The sequence below is a fragment of the Lynx rufus genome, unplaced genomic scaffold, assembly GCF_022079265.1.
Source record: "Lynx rufus isolate CCGP_SWC_20201006 ecotype Redwood Valley unplaced genomic scaffold, mLynRuf1.p SCAF_1, whole genome shotgun sequence".
NCBI classification, from domain to species: Eukaryota; Metazoa; Chordata; class Mammalia; order Carnivora; family Felidae; genus Lynx; species Lynx rufus.
In genome coordinates this window covers 188,193,535-188,206,841 of record NW_025814823.1, presented here as the reverse complement: position 1 = coordinate 188,206,841, position 13,307 = coordinate 188,193,535, and the positions used below count along the sequence as shown (strand labels likewise).

At 43.9% G+C, this 13,307-nt stretch overlaps 1 long non-coding RNA gene across 1 annotated transcript in view; it reads right to left on the bottom strand.

Moving 5' to 3' along the window:
• Positions 1-10,197: 10,197 nt before the first annotated feature.
• The window catches only part of LOC124520665 (uncharacterized), a 56,571-nt gene continuing 53,461 nt past the window's right edge, over positions 10,198-13,307 (bottom strand). Inside the window, exon 3 of the long non-coding RNA XR_006964361.1 lies at positions 10,198-11,310. This is a non-coding gene — a long non-coding RNA (uncharacterized LOC124520665). The remainder of the gene's footprint in view (positions 11,311-13,307) is intronic.

Here is a 13,307-nt window from a genome sequence, read left to right as displayed (position 1 = left end):
GTGGTCAGAAAAAGTCCCTCTGGTGATAAGACATTTTAGCTAAAATGCAAAGGATAAGACAGAGCCAGTTATTGACTGTTGTATGACTTCAGCAATTGCTGAAGTCCTTAGGCCAAAGGGGGCTTAGTTCATTCCAGAAACAGAAAGAGACCAGTGTTGTTGAAGAGGAATGAGCAAGAACATAGCCTGGTGAAATAAGATTGGAAAGGAATACAGAGCCAAATCATATTTTATGTACTGAAGATATAAAAACAAGAGATTCTACCCTCAGGGAGTTTCAAGTCTATTGGGACCCTAAGCTGTTGTATCCTAGTCAACCCTGCATTCAGCCTCTTCCTGGCATAGAATCAGCATAGAAGAAGCCCTTGGTATTTATGGAATGGATAGCCACATGGTATCTGAGATTAGATGGATGGTTAGATGAATGGATGAGGGTTGGATGGATGGTTGAAAGGTTGGATGATGTCTTAATCCATTCAGTCTTCTAGAACAAAATGCCACAGACTGGGTGGCTTACAAACAACAGAAATGTATTTCCTACAGTTCTGGAGACTGGAAGTACAAGATCAGGGTGCCACCATGGTTTGGGTGATAGCCCTCTTCCAGGTTGCAGACTTCTGATATACTAGCATGGTAGGAAGGGACAAGGGAGCTCTCTTGGGCCTCTTTTACAAGGGCATTTATCTCATTCATGAGGGCCCCACCCTCATGACCTAATCACCTTCCAAAGACCCCCGTCTGTTAATACCATCAACATGAGGGTTTAGGATTTCAACATATGAATTTTGGAGGGACACAAACATTCAGACCATGGCAGGTAGATAAATGGTGATTAAACAGATCACTGAATGGATGGACAGATAAATGGCAGGGATAAGAAATATAGCTGACTACTCAAGTGGATCTTCACTGTCACAAGAAGACTTTGATCTTGAGCTCTGTGGGGTACTACAGTTCAGTAGCTAAAAACTCAAAGTGGAAGTGTATGAAACTGTATGTGACTCCCCAGTTGGCCTCTGACTAGCTATATGATCTGAGCATGATCTTAGGCTAGTTGATTAATCTCTGTTTCCTCATTTACAAAATATCTAAATAATAACTACATAAGGGTGTGCTTGTTTTTAAGTGATATATGTAAAGTGTTTAACATAGAACCTAAATCATAGTAAGCACACTGCCATTATTGTTAGCAACTAGATCTAGAAATTCAGTCTTTTTTTAAAACTATTATTTATTTTCTTTAGTAATCTCTGTACACAATGTGGGACTCAAATTTACAACCCCAAGATTAAGAGTTGGATGCTCTTCCAACTGAGCCAGCCAGGTGCCCTTAGATATTCAGTCTTATTACATCTGGTGTTAATCATATTCTAGGGGCTCTGACTCCCACTAACCAACCTTGTGAAAGACTAAATAAAACCCCAAACACTGGGGTGTTGGTTCATGGAGAGTTTTAAATATGGCTAATTGTGGTTATTTTTTTCTGGGCTTGGTTTCTCAGGAAATCAAATTATAGACAAAAAATAGCATGGGGAGCAGAGACCCACCACAAAAGGAACTAACTCACTGCACATGGCTGCAAAACCATGGTCACTGAATGAATTGCTCCTCCTGTTCTAGAACAGTTTCTGTCCAGTAACCAATATTTCTCTTCTAAAATCAAATCACCTACTCTCAGATCAAGACAGTGATTGATAACTACTGACAAACATGTCAATCATTGGCTCTCTCTCCATGCATCTCAGTGGTTCTAAATGTATCAAGGGATCTCTCTGAGAATCTGCTCAAAAAAATATATTTTACAAATTTATGACTCCATTCACATAAGGTACCAAAACAAGCAAAGCAAATGTATGCTCTCAGAAGTCAGGATAGAGGTTATTTTTGACCAGGGAAGGGGAACAGGACAGTTCAGCTAATGACTACTACAAGCTAATATGAGTAGGGTTTTCTAGGATTCCGATAATTTTCTGTTTCTTCATCTACCTACTTGTTTCACAGGAATGTTCAGTTTATAAAAGTTCATCAAGCCATGCACTTATGTGTGCTTTTCGGTATATAGATTTATATTAGTTATCTATTACTGCTAGTGTCTTAAACATCATACATGTATTTTATCACAGTGCCTCTGGGCAGAAATTCAGGCATAGCTTAGTTGGATCCTTTGTTTAGGGTCTCTCTTAAAACGTAACCAAGATGCCAACAGGGGCTGCAATCTCACCTGAAAGCTAGATTAGGGAAGGGCCTACTTCCAAGCTCACTAACATGATTCTTGGCAGGAGTCAATTCCTTCATTGCTGCTGGCTAGAGGCTGCCTTCACCTCTTTGTCACATGGGCCTGTTCATAGGACAGTTCATGATTTACAGTTTGCTTCATCAGAGAAAAATGGAGCAAGCAATAGAGAAGTTACAGTCATTTATAGCCTAATCTCAGAATAGGCATCTCATCACTTGTGCTATGGTCTATTCAGAAGCAAGTCAGTAGGTCAAGGGGTGCTTGGGTGACTCAGTGGGTTAAGCATCCAACTTTGGCTCAGATCATGATCTTGTGGTTCATGGGTTTGAGCCCCGTGTCGGGCTCCGTGCTGACAGCTCAGGGTCTGGAGCCTGCTTCAGATTCTGTGTCTCCCCACCCTCTCTCTGCCCCACCCCCTCTCACTCTGTGTCTCCAAAAATGAATAAGTGTTAAAAAAAAAAAAAAAAAGAAGCGAGTCAGTAGGTCAAGCCCAAACACTAAGAGAGAAGATTATGCAAGAGCATGAGTATCAAGAGGCAAGGATCATTGGGAGCTGATTACCACACAATTTAAAGATTTTTAAAAATGACAGGTGCCCGGGTGGCTCGGTTGGTTAAGTGTCTGACTTCAGCTCAGGTCATGATCTCACGGTTTGTGAATTCAAGCCCCGCATCAGGCTCTGTGCTGACAGCTCCGAGCCTGGAGCCTGCTTCAGATTCTGTGTCTCCCTCTCCCTCTGTCCCTCCCCTGCTGGCACTCTTTCTCTCTCTGTCTCTGTCTCTGTCTCTCTCTCTCTCAAAAAATAAATAAACATTAAAAAAAAATTTTAAGATTTAAAAAAATTAAAATGAAAAATATTTGAGATATTTCCCTAAATCTTCCCCCACCCCACATACTCATCCACAGACTGTGTTAAAGCCTCTTGTTCTATGTAGATGCTGTACATCCCATACCACCAGCCCCTTAGTAACAGATGCACACCTCAGATAAGCAGGTGGAAGAGGACATCATATTACAAAGGTCAATCCTAATATTGAGAACAATCCCTATAAGGAGAGCCATCATTGATCTGTGAGTACCTCCTATGTGCCAGGTGTAGACAGCAGCCAGGTAAGCCTGGGGACGATAAGTACATCAAAGGTGGGTACTGTCCTGAGACATCTTCCTCTACAGTCTTGGGTGTTTTTTCACATGCTCCCCCTCCCTTCTTTGTATATTTTCAACAGCTGCCATGTCAACATAGTTCCTTAAAATTGCACTTCAAGGACACTGCTTTAGAGGGAATGGTTCTATGTTGACCATCTTGGTTTGCCTGGACCAAAGGGTTTTCTGGAATGTAGGACATTCAGCTTAAAAGTGGGACAGTCCTGGGCAAATGGTGATAGTTGGCCAGGATTCATGCTGGGTGTCTTGCAGAAATGAATGCTGATCCTTGCAACAACCCAGAAGGAAAGGGAGCCTCGGAGAGGTCAAAGAAAACTTCTAAAGCTGGAAAATGGGATTAGGATGGGCACCAGGTCTCTGAGTCTCCAAAGATGTGCTCTTGGCAACGTTGATCTCTTGGCTATTTCTTCTATTTCCTTCACCATCCTCCAGGACAGGATTTTTGGATAAAAGGCATATCAGTGTGCATTTTTTTGTCCAGCCTTCTAGTTGCAAGCCCACAAGTTAAACCTGACCTTAGATTCTACCTTGATTGTATCCACCCTCTCAAAAAAAATTCTAAGAACATTTATATATTTGATTATTTCTCTCAGTTGGGTTCTTCTATCATTTTAAAGGTAGCAGGTCTTAGATTATGAGACTCTCTTTTTTTCAATGTTTATTAAAAAAATTTTTTTAGGGGCGCCTGGGTGGCGCAGTCGGTTGAGCGTCCGACTTCAGCCAGGTCACGATCTCGCGGTCCGTGAGTTCGAGCCCCGCGTCAGGCTCTGGGCTGATGGCTCGGAGCCTGGAGCCTGTTTCCGATTCTGTGTCTCCCTCTCTCTCTGCCCGTCCCCCGTTCATGCTCTGTCTCTCTCTGTCCCAAAAATAAATAAACGTTGAAAAAAAAAAATTTTTTTTTAAATGTTTATTTTTTGACAGAGAGAGAGAGAGCATGAGCGGGGGAGGGGGGGAGAGAGAGAGAGAGAGAGAGAGAGAGAGAGAGGGAATCTGAATTCTGAAGCAGGCTCTAGGCTCTGAGCTATCAACAGAGAGCCCAGCGTGGGGCTCAAACCCACAAGCCACAAGATCATGACCAGGGCTGAAGTCAGACACTTAACAGACTGAGCCACCCAGGTGCCCCTTAGATTATGAGACTCTTAAAAAGATTTCATTTTATAGCTTCCTTAGACTAGTGCTTATCCAAGTAATGGTATTTAGTCTCTATCATGTGCTTACTTCTTATCCGGCATGAAATCACTTAAACCATATTATATCCTAATTAGGTACATTCCATAATTATCACCATTACAGATTAGGAAACTGAGGCACATCTAGGTATCGGATGGGGTGCCTGGATGGCTCAGTCAGAAGAGCATGCAACTCTTGATCTTGGGGTTGTGAGTTTGAGCCCCACATTGGGTGCAGAGATCACTAAAAAAATAAAAAAGAATAAAAAATAAAAATAGGCATCAGAGATCAATACCTATTTGCTCATTGATTACAAGGAGCTCCTGACCTTATGTGAAGATTTCTGAAAAATAGGTGGAAACGTCAGCTAAAGAGGTACATGTGATACGAGGGCCAATCTTGAGAAACCACAACCCCCAGATCATTTTGATAGAATTACTCCTCTGTCATCATTATTTACCTCTGTTTCAGTTTCCTCGTTTGTAATACAGGAATGATCATCATCATCTCTACCTCAAATAGCTGCTGTGAAGGTTACATTAAATTGGATCATGTCTATAGGTGGTAACAGTTCTTATTATCCCTCCCAGAGGTCTGGAGGCCTGGGTGGGAGCATGGAAGTCATTTGGTTCATCTGAAGTAAATTCTGAGCCAGAAGCCAGGGACCAGGCACTAGTGTTAGCATTTATTTTAGGGCTATTCCAGTGTTTACCCCCAGCCAGTGCTCTGACTACATATGCAAATACAGGTCTAAACTGCTTTGGTACATTCTTATGCCAAATTCCTACTCTGTTTTATTTGTATTTGTTTGTTTTAAAAACAGCTCACATGGTTTAGGAAGGAATGCGTGTCTAGCTATACCTAGGGAAAAAAAAAAGACCCTTGTGATGTCTGTCTTGTTCATCACTGCATCTCTCACATGTGTAGCACAGTGCCTGGCACATGGCAGGCTTTCAAAAAACATTTGTAGAATTCATAAACAAATGACTAGGCAAGTGAATAGTTATTTCCAGGGGGTAGAATCAATGTGGGTTTTCTTTTCTTTTTGCTCATCTGCATGTCCCAGTTATCCTAATTTTCTCGTTTTTCTATAATGCACATGTATTTAAGAAATGTTTAAATCCTTACTTCAGCAAATAAATATATAACTAAGTGAATTTTTTTAAAAAAAGGCTAGGGTAGCCTTTTAATAGGAGGATTCCTTTTTTTGTTTGTTTTAATGTTTATTTATTTATTTTTTAGAGAGAGGGAGAGAGAGAGAGAGCAAGCGGGGGAGGGGCAGAGAGAGAGACTGGCACAGAATCTGAAGCAGGTTCCAGGCTCCCAGATGTCAGCACAGAGCCTTAGGTGGGCTGAAACTCACCAACTGGGGAATCAGGACCTGGGCCACCCAGGATGACCTGAGCCATCCTCCCAATAGGAGGATTCCAAACACGGAATCTCTGGACAGGGTGTGCAGAGCAGCAGGCCTGAGTGGGTTGCCCAGGAGCTAATGGGGAGGAGGGATAAGAGAGTCCGCATCCTAGATCCCAGAGGCTTCAGCAGCCTGCCCTTCTCCGTTGGGTCACAACACACAACATATTTTACTTTGGTGTGCGTGCTGGGTGAAGGCGAGAAGCAAGTCCCAGAAGAGTTTTTCAGGGACTCTAAATGATTCATAAGGAATTCTCCTCGGGAAGCGGAGACCTGGGTGTTGGGTGCACTGAATTGGAGGTGGCATAGCTCCTGACCCCTCCCCACTCCACCAGGCAGTGAACCTTCAGAGGTGACCCCCTTCTGTAGGAGTTTTTGGCCCCTGTATCCAAATCCGAATTCCTTGCAGGCTTAGCCCACTCCCACCCTGGTCCGTGGTTGCTGACGAAGACGGGAATAGACAAGCCAATTTAGTTGTCGTTCTCTCTTTGTTCCCTTGACCTTGAGGCATCTAACGCAGCAGAGCCCGCGGTGCCGGGAGCCCGGCAGAGTTCTGGAATGAAAGGCAGAAGACCTTGGGGGGCTCTCGGAGCCCACACTCGTTTTCTCTGCTTTGGTCACCATAGTGACTTCTCTCTGAAGCCTCAATTCTGTGGGTTTTGCTCGATATTCATTCATAATAAGGCCACCCCTGCGTTTTCCGCCCACTGGGGAATAGAGCGCCGCGTGCATTTGTAGTCACGTGGCTCATGCGCTGGGCCTTTAAACTCTGCGTGCGTGTGTGTGTGTGTGTGTGTGTGCGCGCGCGCGCGCGCGCGTGAAGCGGCGGGGGGCGGGCGCGCGCACTGCGAGGTCCTCTTCTCTGCGGAGGGAAGGGTCAGAGCTGGGAAGGAATTCAGATCCCCTCTGGTCTTGTTCTCATTGTTTACAGAGAAAGGACCTGCCCAAAGTTTCCTAGTCTTGCGAGAGACGCCCCCACTAGAACAGAAGTGTCCTGACTCCTGGCCCAGTGCTCACTGCACTCCATCACACAGGGACGTGCAAGGCCCACGGGCTCATCCCAGATTTTCTAACTTCTTGGCCTTTTGTGCCAAGCACTGGAGTCACACTTCCTGACACCGTCACTAAAGGATCCAAAAATTTGTGATAACCAGATCGTGAACCTCTCTAGTGAAAGGCCAAAACTAGAGCTCTGATAGTGAGACAAAGAACTTCCATTTCCAGTACAGATTTGCAAGTAAATTAGCTCATTTGATACTCCGGATTACCCTGCAAAGTGACTACTATCATTCCCTTTTAAATTGAGAAACTTGTGGCTTCAGAGTGGTAGTATGAATCAACTAGGGAGTCAGAGATGAATTTGAGTCCTAACTCTGCAATTTGCTAATGATAAAGAATAGCATAAAAGCTCATCAATATAGACCCTGAGTTCAAATTCAATGAGATCCAGTGTCCCTGTCATTTCCCTGCTGTGTGACTTTAGGCAAGTTACTTAACTTCTCTGAGCTTCTATTTTCCATCTGTAAAAACAGCGTAATAGCACCTATTTCACAGTGTCTTTGTGAGGATCAAATAAAGCAATACACGGAAATCACTTAGCACTGTACTGGATACTTAATAAGTGGTTTCTATTATTCCAAAATTAGAAAGTACTCTCCTACTAGAACTGCTGGTCACAGACAAAAAGAAAAAAATCTACATCCCACATCCAGGCTCACCCAGAGCCCAATACCTTCCTTTGTGTCAGCCAAGGAACTGAGTACTTGAAAAAAAGACATCCCAAAGAGAGGAAATGAATTTGAAAGATGTTTTTCATAGCTTGATTTTGCATTTCTAAAAGATTCAGACTTGGGAAGGGAAGGGAGGAATTGGATTCAGTGTCTCTCTATAGCTTTGCTTCCAATACTCTCCAGAACTATTATGCCCAACAGGGTGGGCCCCCAGCCTCTTGTGGTTATTGAACACATTAAATACACCTGCTCCAGATTGAGATGTGCTGTAAGTATAAAATGCATCCCGGATCTTAAAGACTTAGTGGGAAAAATTGTAAAACACTTTTAGAATTAATTTCACCTATGTCTTTTGATGTTTCTAATATGGCTATCAGAAATTTTTCAGTTCTGTATGTGGCTCAACATTATGTTTCTGTAAGACAGAGCTGCTACAGGTAGAACATGGAATTCCAGCTCAGGCCACCTGTGTAGGGCACCTCCCGTGTCTCTCTCCTTTAATTCTTACAACAATATTGTCTGGAAGGTATTGTTATTTACATTTCACTCCTGAAGGGCAAATTTAGGGATGCCAACCCTTCGTTTTACCAGGTAAGGTCACCAAACCCACTATTACTATGTACTAATATCATTCCACAAGAGAGGGACTTTGTAATACCAACAACACTGAACATTTCAACTGCATCAAACAGTACATTGCCCCCTCAGTAATAAAAGTAGCTGGCATTTCTTAAGAGCTTATTATTTTAAAGGCACTGAGCTAATATATGCTTTAGCTTTTTCAGTTCTGTAAAACCCATGAGGTCGGTTCCATTATCATCCCCATTTAAAAGATAAAGTGAGTGATGGGGCACCTGGGTGGCTCAGTCAGGCGCCACAAAATCAAAGACTCTTGATTTCCACTCAGGTGATGATGTCGTGGTTAGTGAGATGGAGCCCCATGGTTGGTGAGATCGAGACCCACGACGGGCTCCATGCTAACAGCACTGAACCTGCTTGGGATTCTCTCTCTCCCCCTGCCCTCCCCCCTCAAAATAAATAAATAAACATTAAAAAAAAGATAAGGAGACCAAGGCTCTGAGAGCCACCGGCTAATAAGTGGGGACTGTAGGATTTGAACTCACATACAATAAACTCAAAAGCCTGTTCTCCATCAGTTGTGCCTGCCCATAATAGTCCCAGGAAGTGACTGAAGTTTGCATTTGGCTATAAATTTGATGAGGTGTTTTTGTTTTTGTTTTTAGAATTCTATTATACATTCATACCCTCTCCCTTTCAACTCCGCCCCAGTCTGTACTTGAATTTGGGAAAAGATAATTACAGTTGAAGTGACATGGGTGTTTAAAAGGAAATCAAAACATGTGCCTTCATCCTGCATGAATATGGAAGAGGATTTCTATGTAGCCAGCCCTTCTCGTGTTCTTTCATTTTTTTTTTATTTTTTTATTTTTTTTTTCAACGTTTATTTATTTTTGGGACAGAGAGAGACAGAGCATGAATGGGGGAGGGGCAGAGAGAGAGGGAGACACAGAATCGGAAACAGGCTCCAGGCTCTGAGCCATCAGCCCAGAGCCCGACACGGGGCTCGAACTCCCGGACCGCGAGATCGTGACCTGGCTGAAGTCGGACGCTTAACCGACTGCGCCACCCAGGCTCCCCTCGTGTTCTCTTTCAATGGAAAATGTCAGCAAGCTCCGGAGACCAAATTGAGCCCGCTGGGAAGGCCCTGGTGCCCCACATCCAGTGAGGACCAGGCTGTAGTTGGGCTGCTTGACTCCTTCTCATCCACAGCTTGATCTACACCTTCCACACAGTGGGAGCCCAGATGCTGCGAGGGGGGTCATCGCTCTACTCCACCAATTTTCCACCTGATAGGGGATTTAGAACCAAGTTTCCCACGGGTGAGTTACAATTCATTTCTGACTTGGTCACCTCCCAGCTTTCAGCTTTCAGTAGCACAGCCCTCCTGGAGATCACGCCTGACTTCTAAAACTGAGGGGAAACCTTCTCAGCATTAACCTTCTCCAAGTCGAAATTCAAACCCCTAAGTTGTAGATTTGCAGGGTGGGGGATTAGGGAAGCTGGCATTTTGAAGCTACAGGATAAGGGGAGACCATAATAATCAAGTCTTTCAGTCATGTTGGGCTTTGTGACTATACTGACTCTTACTTGCTAGGAGCTTTGCAGACATGGTATCACTCAGTCCTCATAGCAACCTACGAGGTCCATCTTAATCATCCTACAAAGGGGAAAACAGAGGCTAAAAGAAGTGAAGTGACTTGCTCAAGGTCACACAGTTGCTAATGGTTGAGCCCTACGACCCCAAACCTGGTCTGTCAGACTCTATAGCTTAGAACTGTGGACTAGTTTGGGGCACCTGGGTGACTCAGTCGGTTAAGCATCCGACTGCAGCTCAGGTCATGATCTCACGGTTTGTGAGCCCCGCATGGGGCTTTGCACTGATAATGCAGAGCCTGCTTGGGATTCTCTCTCTGCCCTTCCCCTCCCACTCTCTCTCAAAATAAATAAACTTTAAAAAAGAAAAAAAAACATGTGGTTAGTTTGCTCAAGTTCACATCATAGCTGGTAAGTGATAGAGCCAAAATTCCCAGCAATCTTGTAGAGATTTAAAAAAAGATAATACCAAAAATGAGTCAAGGTGAGGTGAGATGAGCATTCTTTCAAGCACTCAAACCTCTGCAATTTGATATTTCCCTTTTGAAAAGCAATTTGATAATTATACAAGGACCTTAATTTTTCTTTTTTATGTATTGCCCCCACCCCTGCACTTAGAACAGTCTCCGACAGTCGGTAGTCCTCAATAAAGATTTGTAGAAGGAATAAATTCACTCTTACCCTGACATTCCCCTAAGGCCAAAGTGCTGTTAGGTTCACTTAAAATCAGTAAATTCAAAGAAGAGAAATGGAGAAGGGAAGGACAAGAACTTAATTTGAGATTATGTTTGATCCGCCTGGCAGCCAGTATAAGAATCATTGCCAGCCAACAAAGGGTCAGGACACCCATAATAGATCATTCTCACTGCCAATCTTACCAAAAGAATATTCCACTGTTAGCCAAAAATGCTAATAAAAATAATTACCATATTTGGAATGTTTATATGCCAAGGACTCTTGTATTAATATCATTTCATCTTCATAATAGCCTTATAGATAGATAGTATTATTTTCATTGAAGAAACTGCGTCTCAGAGAGGTTAAATAAATTGCCCAGAGCCACCCAGAGGGTCGGTGATGGAGCCAGGATTCAGCCAGTACTAGAGTTTTCATTCCTGGCTAAGCATGAGAAAATGGAGATTTCTAGACCTCCCCTAAAGTCACCAACTTGGGACTTCCTGGAGTGTGGCCCTGGGATGTATTGAAAAGTTTCCACAGATGACCTGAAACCTACCAAAAGTTAAAGACCTAGACCTAGTTCAGTCTTAACCCAAAACCTACCTTTTAACTTCTCACTTGCCTTGGATCCAGTACTAATCAGTCTGCCCCAGAAGAATCTTTACTTGGGAGGACCACTGATGGTCTTTGTGAAGGCTTTGGTCCAATGATCAGCTTTCAGGATGAGACTTTGTCCGCAGAGTACTAGACAAAAGCACACAGGCTCAGAGGATTCTAACAAAAGGGTTTCAAAAAGTCAGGCAATCTAGTATCTTCTCAGCCCAGGTACATGCCTTTCACTTACCCCGGAGCCCTGTGCCCTCCTCCTTGCCTCTTTGTTTCCATCCATTCATCTTTCGGATGGCAACTTACTGCCTGATCATATGAACTATGTACATCACACACAGCTCTTTCTGTTTATTTGTGTGATTATTTACTTGTTTCCCCTTGCATGAGACCAAAGAAAGCAGGGACCAGGCCTTGTTTTGCTCACCTTCAAACACTATCCCTAGCCTAGCATGCAGTAGGCACTCAGTAAATAAGAACTGACCTTTACAGGTCTCCTACCATGTACCAAGCTCTGTAGTGAGCACTTCGTATATATGAATCCTTACAACACCCTGATGCCCACTTCATAGATGAACAAACGAAGGTATGGAAAGACTAAGTGGTCACTTAAATGTCTAAATGGCTGAAATACACCAAATTAGTCTGTGGCAAAGCCCAGATTCAAACCTAAGCAGTAAAACTCCCAAGCTGAAACTCTTGATTAATTCATGTTCTGGTGGTTGACTGATTGATGGTTCATTAACGGCCTCTGGAGCCACCACACCCACAATTCATCTGCTGGAGACCAGAGCTAATGCCTGACCCCACAGGGCTGATCTGAGTATCCCAGCAACGTGGCCAGAGTACCAGCCCTCAGAGGTGCAAGGTACGCTGGGAGAGAAAAGGCTTTGGGAGCAGCCTTGAGATTGCATCCTAGTTGCATTACTTGCCTCTCTGGGCCCCAGTTCTCCCATCTGCTGCATAGGTTAATAATTGCTGCCCTCAAGAATCTTATGAAGATGAGATGACCTAGTATACATGAAACAGCCTACCATGATGCATTATACCCAGCAGAGGGTCCACCACACATTTGTTTCCTTTCCTGAATCAATCTCTCTTTCTGTCATCTCAGTCTAAAACCTATTCTAATAAGGCTCTAGCTTTTTCCAACAAACATTCTCCAGCTGAGATTCAGAGGCAGCTGTGTCCTCTGCTCCTGTGTGCCTGCTCCCTCACAGAACACTCCCCTGCTATTTCTAGCTCCTTTCTCATCAAGGTCCTTTCCCGTTTTCCAAGGTAGCTAGGATACAGACTTGTTAGGCCTGGCCCTGAATTCCCTGCGGAGGCTGGTGCAGGGCCTTTGGGCAGGTGGCCACATGGGGAAGCTGAAAAGGACAGAATCAATAGAAACAAATTTGTCCTGACAATAAGGGCAAGGCCCACCATGCCCTTTGCTTTGACAGCATCTCAGAATCAGAACGGGGAGAAAAAGGTCTTCTTTCTCTCTTTCTTCTTCCCTTCCTCCTTCCTCCCTCCCTCCCTCCCTTTTTCCATTCCTTTCTCCCTTTCTCCATTCCTTGCTTCCTTCCTTTCTTCATTCTGTCCTTCCTTCCATCCTTCCTTTTCTTCTTCCTCCTTCCCTTCCTCCCTTCCTTTCTTTCTAAAGGTCAGTGTTTTTAAAAGGACTGAAGGTTTGGGACTCCAGACGACCTGATATTGACGAGGACCCATGACAAACTAGGAAGAACAGTGTCTCGGGAGGAGCAGGTTATTATGGCATGTGTGAGCATAAGGAAACATCAGAATCAAAAGTAACTCCCCGGGGTGCCTGAGTGGCTCCGTAGGTTAAGCGCCTGACTCTAGATTTCAGCTCAGTTCATGATCTCGAGGTTTGTGGGATCAAGACCTACATCAGGCTCCATGGAGCCTGCTTGGGATTTTCTTTCCCTCTCTCTCTCTGCCCCTTCCCCACTCATGATCTCTCTCAAAATAAATAAATAAACTTAAAAAACAAAGTGACTCCCCATGTGTCTTCGTTTGAGTAAACTTCCTGCTTGGCAATGAAGACAACTAGCAGAACCTGGCCTACTAGGGCAATGGACCACTTATTTCTGGAGTCCCTCCCAAGCGCCAGTGAGAACGGAAGGATGGGT